The sequence below is a fragment of the Choloepus didactylus genome, chromosome 14 (assembly GCF_015220235.1).
Source record: "Choloepus didactylus isolate mChoDid1 chromosome 14, mChoDid1.pri, whole genome shotgun sequence".
Taxonomy (NCBI): Eukaryota; Metazoa; Chordata; class Mammalia; order Pilosa; family Megalonychidae; genus Choloepus; species Choloepus didactylus.
The window spans coordinates 87,307,814-87,323,078 of record NC_051320.1 but is presented as its reverse complement, the minus strand read 5'-3'; the positions used below and the strand labels follow the sequence as shown (position 1 = coordinate 87,323,078).

The 15,265-nt window shown below is 37.5% G+C and overlaps 1 protein-coding gene across 2 annotated transcripts in view; it reads right to left on the bottom strand.

Annotated features, from left to right (window-relative positions):
* The window catches only part of EFR3A (EFR3 homolog A), a 140,867-nt gene that overhangs the window by 41,582 nt on the left and 84,020 nt on the right, over nucleotides 1-15,265 (bottom strand). The window lies entirely within an intron of this gene.

Genomic DNA, 15,265 nt, shown 5'->3' with positions numbered 1-15,265 from the left:
CGAAAGCTCTGAGAGACAAAGCAATGTCAAGTGGCAGAGAAAATTTGCTAAACACTATAACTTCCCAGCCCTTTTGGGAACTCAGATCCCAGGGGTTGGAATTCATTAACTAGCTTCAGTCAGCCACACCACCGACAGGGTCAGGGTCGGTCACCTAGAGAAATAAAGGCTCCCTGCCTCCTTACACTGATGGAGGAAATACAGGCTGGCAAGTGCCACCTGCTGGACAGCACAGGAGAAGTACAGAATCTAAAGGCCTCACAGGAAGGTCTCATTTTCAAGGAAACTCCATACGCTCCTCCTGAGACCTGGGCCTCTCTGGACTAGGAATACCTGACTGGGGCTGACCATATCTGAGGAGCTCACCACACAAAAAGGCTACACAGAGGCAGGGCAAGAAACAAAAAAACAAGAGGTGAAAAACTCTGATCAACTAAACAGAATCAAAGTTAAAGGTCTAGAATAAGCTGAACTAAACACCAAAGGTTAGAGAACAAAGCCAACCAACAAGAAAATCCTAGGTAAAAAAGTGAAAACAAGCTCCAGAATAAACTAATCAAGAAAGTCAGATGCCTAGACAGCTTAAGATAACAAGCCATACTAGGAAACATGAAAATATGGACCAGCTGAAGGAACAAACTAATAGTTCAACTGAGTTACAGGAGTTGAAGCAATTATTGCTAAATCATTTCAATGAGCTGAAGGAAGAACTAATTGGAGATGTTCAAACAAATCTAAATCAATTCAAAACTCAAGGCAATGAACTGAGGGAAGACATAGCAAAAGAGATGAAGGACATAAGAAGGACACTGGATGACCATAAGGAAGAATTCATAAACTTGAAAAAACAAATGACAAAACTTACAGAATGAAGGGAATAATGGAGAAGATAAAAAAGACAATGGAGGGATAAAACAGTAGATTTGAACAGGCAGAAGAAAGGATCAGTGAACTGGAAGACCAGACATCTGAATTCACACACATGAAAGAACAGATGGTGAAAAGAAAGAAAAAGTATGAGCAGGGTCTTAGGGAGCTGAGTGACAACAAACATATGTGTCATGGGTGTCCCAGAGGGAAAAGAGAGGGAGAAAGGGGCAGAAAGAATAATAGAAGAAATCATCACTGAAAATTTACCAACTCTTAAGAAAGACAGAAAATTAGAGATTCAAGAAGTACAGCGCACCCCAAATAGAACAGACCCCAACAGACGTACTCCAAGACACTTACTGATCAGACTGTCTAATGTCAAAGACGAGAGAGTTCTGAAAGCAGCAAGAGAAAAGCAATCCATCACACGCAAGGGAAGCTCAATAATACTATGCACAGATTTCTCTGCAAAAACCATGGAGGCAAGAAGACAGTAGTATGATATATTTAACACACTGAAAGAGAAGAACTGCCAACCAAGAATTCTATATCCAGCAAAACTGTCCTCCAAAAGCGAGGGAGAGATTAAAATATTTTCAGACAAACAGACACTGAGAGAGTGCATGAATATGAGACCGGCGCTACAGGAAATACTAAAGAGAGTGCTACAGGCTGATAGGAAAAGACAGGAGAAAGAGGTTTGGAGAAGAGTGTAGAAATGAAGATTATCATGTAAAAAGAGAGAGAGGAAAAAATAAGACATGGCATATAAAATCCAAAAGACAAAAACGATAGAAGAAAGTACTGCCCTTACAGTAATAACACTAAATGTTAATGGCTTAAACTCCTCAATAAAAAGACACAGACTGGCAGAATGGATTAAAAAACAGGACCCATCTATATGCCGTCTACAAGAAACTCACCTTAGACACAATCACAAAAACAGGTTGAAAGTGAAAGGTTGGAAAAAGATATTTCATGCAAACAGCAACCAGAAAAAAGAGTCAGTAAGCATATTAACACCAGACAAAGTAGACTTCAAAAATAAAACAATTAAAAGAGACAAAGATGGACACTATCTATTAATAAAGGGGTCAATTCATCAAGAAAACAATCATAAACATTTATGCACCAAGCCAGAGTGCCCCAAAATTTATGAGGCAGACACTGAGAATACTGAAAGGAGAAGTAGATAACTCCACAATAATAGTTGGAGATTTCAATACGCCACTCTCATCAAAGAATAGAAGATCTAGACAGAGGATCAACAAGGAAATGGAGATGTTGAATTGCATAATAAATGAACTAGACTTGACAGACATTTATAGAACATTACACCCAACAAAAGAGGGATACACATTCTTCTCGAGTGCTCATGGAACATTTTCTAGGATAGACCACATGCTGGGTCACAAAGCAAGCCTCAACAAATTTAAAACTATTGATATTATAAAAAAAACACTATCTCAGCTTATAACGGAATGAAGTTGGAAATAAATAACAGGCAGAAGATTGAAAAATTCACAAATATATGGAGACTAAACAATACGCTCTTAGAGAAACAGTGGGTAAAGAAAGAAATTACAAGAGAAATTAGTAAATACCTCGAGGCAAATGACAATGAAAACACAACATATCAACACTTATGGGATGCAGAAAAGGTGGTGCTGAGAGGGAAATTTATTGCCTTAAATGCCTATATTAAAAGAGAAGAGATAGCAAAAATTGAGGAATTAACTGTCTACCTGGAGGAACTAGAGAAAGAACAGCAAATAAACCCCAAAGCAAACAGAAAGAAGAAATAACAAAGATCAGAGCAGAAATATACAAAACTGAGAACAGGAAAACAATAGAGAGAATCAACAAAACCAGAAGCCAGTTATTCAAGAAAATCAACAAAACTGATGGATCCCTAGCTAGGCTAACAATAAATAAATAAATAAATAAATAAATAAATAAATAAATAAATAAATAAATAAATAAAGCACAAATGCAAATAAATGCAATCAGAAACGGGAAAGGAAACGTAACTACTGACCCTGCAGAAAGAAAGGCGATAAGAAGACGATACTATGAGCAACTATAGGCTAATAAACTGGACAACTTACACGAAATGGACAACTTCCTAGAAAAGCATAAACAACCAACACTGACCCGAGAAGAAATAGAGGACTTCAACAAACCAATCACAAATAAACAGATTGAGTCAGTCATCAAAAAGCTCCGAAAAAAGAAAAGCCCAGGACCAGATGGCTTCACATGTGAAGTCTACCAAACATTCAAGAAAGAATTAATACCAATCCTGCTCAAACTTGTGAAAAAAACTGAAGAGGAGGGAAAACTACCCAACTTATTCTATGAAGCCAACATCACCCTAATACCAAAAGCAGACAAAGATACTACAAAAAAAGAAAATTATAGACCAATCTCTTTAAAGAATCCAGATGCAAAAATCCTCAACAAAATACTCGCAAATCAAATCCAACAGCACATTAAAAGAATTATACACCACAACCAAGTGAGGTTTATTCCAGGTATGCAAGGCTGGTTCAACACAAGAAAATCAATTATTGTAATACACCACATCAATAAGTCAAAGCAAAAGAACCACATGATCATCTCAGTCGATGCACAAAAGGCATTTGACAAAATTCAACATCTTTTCTTGATGAAAACACTTCAAAGGTTAGGAATAGAAGGGAATTTTCTCAATATGATATAGGCAATATAAGAAAAACCCACAGCTAACATCATACTCAATGGGGAGAGACTGAAAGCTTTCCCTCTAAGATCTGGAACAAGACAGGGATGCCCACTATCACCATTGTTATTCAACATTGTGCTGGAAGTTCTAGCTACAGCAATCAGGCAAGAAAAAGAAACAAAAGTCATCCAAATTGGAGAGGAAGAAGTAAAACTTTCACTGTCTGCAGATTACACGATTCTATATGTAGAAAATCCAGAAAAATCTACAGCAAAGCTAATCAATGAATACAGCAAAGTGGCAGGCTACAAGATCAACATGCAAAAATCTGTAGTGTAGTGCAACAAGAGGAAGAGATAAAAAAAAATTCCATTTACAATAGCAACCAAAAGAATCAAATATTTAGGAATAAACTTAATGAAGGCCACAAAAGACCTATACAAAGAAAATTAGAAGAAACTTCTAAAAGAAATTGAATGGGATCTAAAAAAATGGAAGAACATACTGTGTTCATGGATTGGAAGACTAAATATAATTAAGACGTCAACTCTACCGAAACTGATTTACAGATTCAATGCAATACCAATTAAAATTCCAACAACCTACTTTGCAGAAATAGAAAAAACAATAAACAAATTTATTTGGAAGGGCAAGGTGCCCAGAATAGCAAAAAATATCTTAAGAGGAACAAAGTGGGAGGTCTCACACTACCTGACTTCGAAACATATTACAAAGCTACAGTATTCAAAACAGCATGGTACTGGCATAAGGACAGAGATACCAACCAATGGAATCAAATCAGAAACAGACTCTCACATCTATGGACAACTGATCTTTGATAAGGCAGTCAAGCCAAATTAACCGGGACAAAGCAGCCACTTCAATAAATGGCGTCTGGAGAACTGGATATCTATTTCCTAAAGAATGAAAGATGATGCCTACCTCACACCTTATACAAAATTAACTCTAACTGGATCAAAGACCTAAACATAGGCGTTAAGACCTTACGACTTTTAGAAGAAAACACAGGGCACTATCTTAAAGATCTTGTGATAGGAGATGGTTTCCTAGACCTTACATCCAAAGTGCGAGCAACCAAGGAACAAATAGACAAATGGGAGCGCCTCAAAATTAAACACTTTTGTACATCAAAGGACTTTGTTAGAAAAGTAAAAAATACAACCCAATTTAAAAATGGGCAAAAGACATGGACAGATACTTTTCTAAAGAGGAAGTACAAATGGCTCAAAAACATATGAAAAAATGCCCAACTTCACTGGCTATTAGGGAAATGCAAATCAAAACCACAATGACATACCATCTCACACCTACCAGAATAGCCATTATTCAAAAAACAGAAAATGACAAGTGCTGGAGAGGATGTGGAGAAAGAGGCACACTTATTCATTGCTGGTGGGAATGTAGAATGGTGGGAATGTACAATGGCGCAACCACTCTGGAAGACAGTGTGAAAGTTCTTCAGGAAGCTAAGTATAGATTTGCCATATGACCCAGCTATTCCATTGCTAAGTATGTACTCAAAGGAACTGAAAGCTAAGACACAAATGGACATTTGTAAACCGATGTTTATTGTGGCTTTATTCACGACTGCCAAGAGATAGAAGCAGCCCAAATGTCCATCAATGGATGAGTGGATAAACAAACTGTGGCATATACACATAATGGAATATTATTCAACTGTAAGACAGAACAAAGACTTGAAACATATAATAATGTGGATGAACCTTGAGGATACTATGTTGAGTGAAGTTAGCCAGAAACAAAAGGACAAATACTGTATCGTCTCACTAATATGAAATAACACTAACAAGCAAACTTTGAGAGTTAAAAGCTGATAACACAGGCGACCAGGAAATAGAAAGATGGTAGAGATCAGGCATTTGATGCTGAAGGACTACAGAAATTTTCAGCAGGATTAATTGTACAGATCCAGAAAAAGATAGCATAATACCCTGTTATGGTAGCACAATATTTTAAGTATGTGGAACAAAGATATCTGTGAGTAAAGCTGAAAGAGGTTGGATAGGGGAATGCATGACACCAGAGGTAAAGATAGATGAAGAAGACGGACTGTATAACTTGGCAAAAACTGGAGTGGCCAATGACTGTTATTAAATGTACAAATATAAAAATGTTCTCATATGTGGGAGAACAAATGAATGTCAATCATGCAGAGTGTTGAAAAAGGGATAGTATTTGGCAAAAAACATAATCAAAGCAAACTAGAGTCTATGGTCAACAGTAACATTCCAATATGCTTCCATTAAATGTAACAAAGGCAATATACCAAAGTTAAATGTGTATGAAAGGGGGGTATAAGGGAGGGATATGGGATTCTTGGTAATGCTATTGTTTTCTGTCCTTACTATTACATTGTATTGTATGGCAACTTTATTTTTCTTTTTATTATCTTCTTTATTATTCACCAAAAAAGAAAACACACTTTTTCATAATAATATGTTCAAGGGCTGACTGTGGTAATAAATGTACAACTATGTGATGATGCCATGAACAACTGATTGTACACTGTGGATGGCTGTATGTTATGTGAATATATCTCTATAAGACTGTAGGAAAAAATATAAATAGAGGTAAAAGTGCTGGAGAAACATGGAGAAAGGGATGTACCTATTTACTGTTGATGAGGAGGCAGAATGCTGTAGCCTTTCTGGAGGTCACTGTGGTAGCTCCACAAGAAGCTAAATATGGGGTGCCATAAGGTCCTACAACCTCATTATGGGGTATGTATTTGGAAGATCTGAAAGTAGAGACATGAATGGACATTTGCACATTGGTGTTTATGGAGGCAGTATTCATGATTTCCAATGGGTGGAAGTGGCTTAAGGGTACACTGACTGAGGAACAGAATGGTGAACTGTGGTGTATGTATACAAAGAAATACTGAGCAACTATGATGAGACACAAAACGAGGTGAATGGATCCTGTAGACAGCATGTTGAGTGAAGTACACCTGAAACCAAGGTAAACACTATAATGCCTCACCAATATGGACTAACTACAACACTTAAACTCAGAATTAAATCTTAGAGCACAGTCTAATATGTAAACTCAGAATTAAATCTTAGAGCACAGCCTAATATGTAAACTCAGAATTAAATCTTAGAGCACAGCCTAACAGAGAAATGATAATTGTAATGGTCCCTAGATTGTAAGCTCTTACAGCAGTCAAATCTATTCTGGAATTGTAGTGGCTATCTCCAAATTCTGAGATGTTGATCCCTTAATGTATAACCTGATTGGTCTCTGTAACATCGGGTATCTGTGTTACACCTGAAACTCAGAGCTAGAGCTTGGCAAATAAGAATATCAGTATTAATGCACACAGTAACTGTTTAAAAAAAAAAAAAAAAAAAAAAGCTGAAATACAGCCCAGACTTCAATAAGAGATATGAATAAAACAGATCTGGTTAAGACTAGAGCAAATCGGGCCAAAGGGTAAAGGTTGAAACTGACTGTGTTCAAATTTCAACTTCCATGTGAGACCAAGGGAAAAGATGTTTATTTGGTGTAGGATACATATTTTCTAAACAATATAACTTCTACAGTCAGTTTGTTCAAACACTACAATTACATGGAGCTTTGAAGAGGAAGTGAGCTATGGTAGGTCTGCATAGATTAGAATGAAATAGCAACACATCCTGAAGTAATTAGGGTGGAGAATAAAAATATATATGTGGTCCCCCCCCTGAAGAGCTGGGAGAGATGCAGAAGTGTTGGACTTCCTCACCTGGATTGTTGCTGATGTTCTCACAAACATTGGGGACTGACGGCTTGATGTGCTGAGCCCTCTGTCTTGGGGCTGGCCCCTATGAAGCTTGTTGCTGCAAGGAGAGGCTAAATCTGCTTATAATTGTGCCTGAGAGTCTCTCCCTGAGTGCCTTTTTGTTGCTCAGATGTGGCCCCCTCTCTCTAACTAAGCCACCTTGGCAGGTGATCTCACTGCCCTCCCCCCTACATGGGATCTGACTCCCAGGGGTGTAAATCTCCCTGGCAACGCAAGATGTGACTCCCAGGGATGAATCTGAACCCGGCATCGTGGGATTCAGAACATCTTCTTGACCAAAAGGGGGATGCGAAATGAAACGAAATAAAGCTTTAGTGGCTGAGAGACTTCAAATGGAGTCAGAGGTCACTCTTGGTGGACATTCTTACACACTATATAGATAACACTTTTTAGGTTTTAATATATTGGAATAGCTAGAAGTAAATACCTGAAACTACCAAACTCCAAACCAGTAGCCTTGACTCTTGAAGACGATTGTATAACAATGTAGCTTACAAGGGGTGACAGTGTGACTGTGAAAACCCTGTGGATCGCACTCCCTTTATCCAGTGTATGGATGGATGAGTAGAAAAATGGGGACAAAACCTAAATGAAAAATAGGGAGGGATGGGGGGGTGATTTGGGTGTTCTTTTTATATTTTTATTTTTTATTCTTATTCTGATTCTTTCTGATGTAAGGAAAATGTTCAAAAATGGATTGGGGCATAACTGTGGGATGGTGCCGTGGACAGTTGATTGTACACCATGGATGACTGTATGGTATGTGACTATATCTCAAAAAAACTGAATTAAAAAAAAAAAAATATATATATATATCATAGATGACGAGGTAGATTTAAAAAAAAACAGATACAACTTTCACATATGAAAACTGTAGTACTGAAACCAGAAATCTAAAACAGTTTAAACATCAATTTGGCAAAAATGATGAGAGAATTAGTGACTACCATCTGGAGAAATTTCCTAGAATGCCACTTAGAGAAGCAAAAAAAATGAACAACATGTAACTTAATGTAAGAGAATACTGAAACAAAGAGGTAGAAGGCCTAATAAACACTTTTAATCAGTTTCAGAAGGAGATCAAAGATAAAATGAGAAAAAGCCTTATTTGTTGAGCCAACATAAAACAAAACAAAAAAAAGCCCTAATCTTCAGATTTAGGAAATCCATAAAGATAAAGATCTCCACAGCAATCTAAGAAAAGTAATAGTTCACCCTTTCAAGGCAATATAACTAGACTGACACTTCCCAGTAGCAACAACAGAAAGCAGAGAAAAGCAAATAATATCTTCAAAGTATTGACTGAAAAAAAGTCTACAATGAGGATAAAATAGAGACATTGTATAAAGGAATTTCTGAAGGATTTATTTCATGAGAAGGGAAAAAAAAAAAGATTTGGGAAGAAATGACAGAAATGCCAAAAGGAACATTAAGCAAAGAAACTGAAAACTAGATAGGTTAATACATGGAAACACTGACTGAATAAAATAGTAATACTATCTAACTTGTGGAGTTAAAAAAAAAAAATTAACTAAAATACTAGCCAAAAACAGACTCTAAGATGGAAGAGTATAACCTGGTACTCCTAAAGAGAAATGAAAAAAGAAAATATTTAACTTTAAACTTTACATAAAAAATGAATGTTAAATTTTCTAAAAACCACACAAAAAAGAGAAACAGATGCAGAAAAAGCATGCAAAAAATTGCTTATGATTTTAAAAACGGACAGTAAACTACAAATACGAGAAATGTCTTAAACCAATAAAGGTCTTCTGTTAAAAAATAAATAATACAATTTCAACAAATATTTAACTCAGTGCAAAATGTTGAAAGTGATCCTGTCAAATCAGAACAAAACTAGATAACTATTACCATTTTACTTCACAATGTACTGAGGTCCTCATTAGTGCAATGTGATAAGAACTAAAAGGTTTAGGAAAAAATAAGTAAAAGATATAAGGATGGGGAAGATACAAGGCTATCATTAGTCACAAATGATTATATACACAGAAAATTCAAAAGAATCTTAAAACATGTTCTTAGAATTAATGAGAATTTGTACCAAAATCAATTAATATAAGCTCCATACATAAAAATCAACTTCATTTCTGTAAGTTAACAACCAAAAAATGCAATTTTTAAGACATTTTCTATAGCCAAAAAAAAAAAAAGCTTTAATAAAAGAACTTCATAAGATTATTGTAAAACTTCACCAGAAGACATTAAAGAGCACCTAAATAAATGAGAGAGGACCCAATACCATCAAGACGTCAATTTTCCCCATCTGGAAATAATGGACAACTTTAAAATAAAGGGCCTAGAAATAAAGTTTTGGGCTTAATCAAAATGCAGGTTAAGTTGTTACAATATTGAAAACAAAAGAAAGTTTAGAATGAGAAAAGAAGAAAGCTAAGGAGAAAAATATTAAGGGATTAAGTTGAAGGGGAGGCCAAGTTAAATAGAGTCAAGCCAGCAAGACAGGAAAAGGAGTGTAAAACATCAGAGGTCAAGTGTACTGGTTACCTTTGCAAGAAGAGTTGAACACATTGGTGGGGGTAGAAGCCACAACGCAGTGGAACCAGGAACATGGAAGGTAAGGATGCAGGGGCAACAACTAGATATTATTTTTTTCTATAGGTTTGGTAGTAAGGGGAAAGAGAGGAAAAGAATGTTCAAATAAAAATCGTCTCTCTGTAAAATAGAAGTCTCATCTCCCAAGGGACCATCCCACTAGTCCCTTGAAACCAGTAACTCTCAAATCATGCTCCTCAGACAACATGCATCAAAATCACATTGGGGAGGCGGGGCAAGATGGCAGACTGGTGAGCTGTATGTTTTAGTTACTCCTCCAGGAAAGTAGGTAGAAAGCCAGGAACTGCGTGGACTGGACACCACAGAGCAATCTGACTTTGGGCATACTTCATACAACACTCATGAAAACGTGGAACTGCTGAGATCAGCGAAATCTGTAAGTTTTTGCGGCCAGGGGACCCGCGCCCCTCCCTGCCAGGCTCAGTCCCGGGGGAGGAGGGGCTGTCAGCTCCGGGAAGGAGAAGGGAGAACTGCAGTGGCAGCCCTTATTGGAAACTCATTCTACTGATTCAAACTCCAACCATAGATAGACTGAGACCAGACACCAGAGAATCTGAGAGCAGCCAGCCCAGCAGACGAGGAGACAGGCATAGAAAAAAAAACTACACGAAAAACTCCAAAATAAAAGCAGGAGGATTTTTGGAGTTCTGGTGAACATAGAAAGGGGAAGGGTCCCTGAGGCGCATATGCAAATCCCGAAGAAAAGCTGATCTCTCTGCCCTGTGGACCTTTCCTTAATGGCCCTGGTTGCTTTGTCTCTTAGCATTTCAATAACCCATTAGATCTCTGAGGAGGGACCGTTTTTTTTTGTTGTTTTGTTTTGTTTTGTTTTGTTTTTTAATCCTTTTTTCTTTTTCTAAAACAATTACTCTAAGAAGACCAATACAGAAAACTTCAAAGACTTGCTATTTGGGCAGGTCAAGTCAAGAGCAGAACTAGGAGAGCTCTGAGTCAAAACGCAATAATCCAGTGGCTGAGAAAATTCACTAAACACCACAACTTCCCAAGAAAAGGGGGGTGTCCGCTCACAGCCATCATCCTGGTGGACAGGAAACACTCCTGCCCATCGCCAGCCCCATAGCCCAGAACTGCCCCAGACAACCCAGTGTGACGGAAGTGCTTCAAATAACAGGCACACACCACAAAACTGGGCGTGGACATTAGCCTTCCCTGCAACCTCAGCTGATTGTTCCAGAGTTGGGAAGGTGGAGCAGTGTGAATTAACAAAGCCCCATTCAGCCATCATTTCAGCAGACTGGGAGCCTCCCTACACAGCCCAGCAGCCCAGAACTGCCCTGTGACATAGCACAGTCATCCCTCAACAGAGGACCCGGGGTGCACGGCCTGGAAGAGGGGCCCACTTGCAAGTCTCAGGAGCCATACGCCAATACCAAGGACATGTGGGTCAGTGGAAGAGACAACCTGTGGCAGGACTGAACTGAAGGATTAGACTATTGCAGCAGCTTTAAAACTCTAGGATCACCAGGGAGATTTGATTGTTAGAGCCACCCCTCGTCCCTGACTGCCCAGAAACACGCCCCATATACAGGGCAGGCAACAACAACTACACACGCAAGCTTGGTACACCAATTGGACCCCACAAGACTCACTCCCCCACTCACCAAAAAGGCTAAGCAGGGGAGAACTGGCTTGTGGAGAACAGGTGGCTCGTGGACGCCACCTGCTGGTTAGTTAGAGAAAGTGTACTCCATGAAGCTGTAGATCTGATAAATTAGAGATAAGGACTTCAATTGGTCTACAAATCCTAAAAGAACCCTATCAAGTTCAGCAAATGCCACGAGGCCAAAAACAACGGAAAATTATAAAGCATATGAAAAAACCAGACGATATGGATAACCCAAGCCCAAGCACCCAAATCAAAAGACCAGAAGAGACACAGCACCTAGAGCAGCTACTCAAAGAACTAAAGATGAACAATGAGACCATAGTACGGGAGATAAAGGAAATCAAGAAGACCCTAGAAGAGCATAAAGAAGACATTGCAAGACTAAATAAAAAAATGGATGATCTTATGGAAATTAAAGAAACTGTTGACCAAATTAAAAAGATTCTGGACACTCATAGTACAAGACTAGAGGAAGTTGAACAACGAATCAGTGACCTGGAAGATGACAGAATGGAAAATGAAAGCATAAAAGAAAGAATGGGGAAAAAAATTGAAAAAATCGAAATGGACCTCAGGGATATGATAGATAATATGAAACATCCAAATATAAGACTCATTGGTGTCCCAGAAGGGGAAGAAAAGGGTAAAGATCTAGGAAGAGTATTCAAAGAAATTGTTGGGGAAAACTTCCCAAATCTTCTAAACAACATAAATACACAAATCATAAATGCTCAGCGAACTCCAAATAGAATAAATCCAAATAAACCCACTCCGAGACATATACTGATCACACTATCAAACACAGAAGAGAAGGAGCAAGTTCTGAAAGCAGCAAGAGAAAAGCAATTCACCACATACAAAGGAAACAGCATAAGACTAAGTAGTGACTACTCAGCAGCCACCATGGAGGCAAGAAGGCAGTGGCACGATATATCTAAAATTCTGAGTGAGAAAAATTTCCAGCCAAGAATACTTTATCCAGCAAAGCTCTCCTTCAAATTTGAGGGAGAGCTTAAATTTTTCACAGACAAACAAATGCTGAGAGAATTTGCTAACAAGAGACCTGCCCTACTGGAGATACTCAAGGGAGCCCTACAGACAGAGAAACAAAGAAAAGACAGAGAGACCTGGAGAAAGGTTCAGTACTAAAGAGATTCGGTATGGGTACAAAAAAGGATATTAATAGACAGAGGGGAAAAATATGACAAACATAAACCAAAGGATAAGATGGCTGATTCAAGAAATGCCTTCACGGTTATAATGTTGAATGTAAATGGATTAAACTCCCCAATTAAAAGATATAGATTCGCAGAATGGATCAAAAAAAATGAACCATCAATATGTTGCATACAAGAGACTCATCTTAGACACAGGGACGTAAAGAAATTGAAAGTGAAAGGATGGAAAAAAATATTTCATGCAAGCTACAGCCAAAAGAAAGCAGGTGTAGCAATATTAATCTCAGATAAAATAGACTTCAAATGCAGGGATGTTTTGAGAGACAAAGAAGGCCACTACGTACTAATAAAAGGGGCAATTCAGCAAGAAGAAATAACAATCGTAAATGTCTATGCACCCAACCAAGGTGCCACAAAATACATGAGAGAAACACTGGCAAAACTAAAGGAAGCAATTGATGTTTCCACAATAATTGTGGGAGACTTCAACACATCACTCTCTCCTATAGATAGATCAACCAGACAGAAGACCAATAAGGAAATTGAAAACCTAAACAATCTGATAAATGAATTAGATTTAACAGACATATACAGGACATTACATCCCAAATCACCAGGATACACATACTTTTCTACTGCTCACGGAACTTTCTCCAGAATAGATCATATGCTGGGACATAAAACAAGCCTCAGTAAATTTAAAAAGATTGAAATTATTCAAAGCACATTCTCTGACCACAATGGAATACAATTAGAAGTCAATAACCATCAGAGACTTAGAAAATTCACAAATACCTGGAGGTTAAACAACACACTCCTAAACAATCAGTGGGTTAAAGAAGAAATAGCAAGAGAAATTGCTAAATATATAGAGACGAATGAAAATGAGAACACAACATACCAAAACCTATGGGATGCAGCAAAAGCAGTGCTAAGGGGGAAATTTATAGCACTAAACGCATATATTAAAAAGGAAGAAAGAGCCAAAATCAAAGAACTAATGGATCAACTGAAGAAGCTAGAAAATGAACAGCAAACAAATCCTAAACCAAGTACAAGAAAAGAAATAACAAGGATTAAAGCAGAAATAAATGACATAGAGAACAAAAAAACAATAGAGAGGATAAATATCACCAAAAGTTGGTTCTTTGAGAAGATCAACAAGATTGACAAGCCCCTAGCTAGACTGACAAAATCAAAAAGAGAGAAGACCCATATAAACAAAATAATGAATGAAAAAGGTGACATAACTGCAGATCCTGAAGAAATTAAAAAAATTATAAGAGGATACTATGAACAACTGTATGGCAACAAACTGGATAATGTAGAGGAAATGGACAATTTCCTGGAAACATATGAACAACCTAGACTGACCAGAGAAGAAATAGAAGACCTCAACCAACCCATCACAAGCAAAGAGATCCAATCAGTCATCAAAAATCTTCCCACAAATAAATGCCCAGGGCCAGATGGCTTCACAGGGGAATTCTACCAAACTTTCCAGAAAGAACTGACACCAATCTTACTCAAACTCTTTCAAAACATTGAAGAAAATGGAACACTTCCTAACTCATTTTATGAAGCTAACATCAATCTAATACCAAAACCAGGCAAAGATGTTACAAAAAAGGAAAACTACCAGCCAATCTCACTAATGAATATAGATGCAAAAATCCTCAACAAAATACTTGCAAATCGAATCCAAAGACACATTAAAAAAATCATACACCATGACCAAGTGGGGTTCATTCCAGGCATGCAAGGATGGTTCAACATAAGAAAATCAATCAATGTATTACAACACATTAACAAGTCAAAAGGGAAAAATCAACTGATCATCACAATAGATGCTGAAAAAGCATTTGACAAAATCCAACATCCCTTTTTGATAAAAACACTTCAAAAGGTAGGAATTGAAGGAAACTTCCTCAACATGATAAAGAGCATATATGAAAAACCCACAGCCAGGATAGTACTCAATGGTGAGAGACTGAAAGCGTTCCCTCTAAGATCAGGAACAAGACAAGGATGCCCGCTATCACCACTGTTATTCAACATTGTGCTGGAAGTGCTAGCCAGGGCAATCCGGCAAGACAAAGAAATAAAAGGCATCCAAATTGGAAAAGAAGAAGTAAAACTGTCATTGTTTGCAGATGATATGATCTTATATCTAGAAAACCCTGAGAAATCGACGATACAGCTACTAGAGCTAATAAACAAATTTAGCAAAGTAGCGGGATACAAGGTTAATGCACATAAGTCAGTAATGTTTCTATATGCTAGAAATGAACAAACTGAAGAGACACTCAAGAAAAAGATACCATTTTCAATAGCAACTAAAAAAATCAAGTACCTAGGAATAAACTTAACCAAAGATGTAAAAGACCTATACAAAGAAAACTACATAACTCTACTAAAAGAAATAGAAGGGGACCTTAAAAGATGGAAAAATATTCCATGTTCATGGA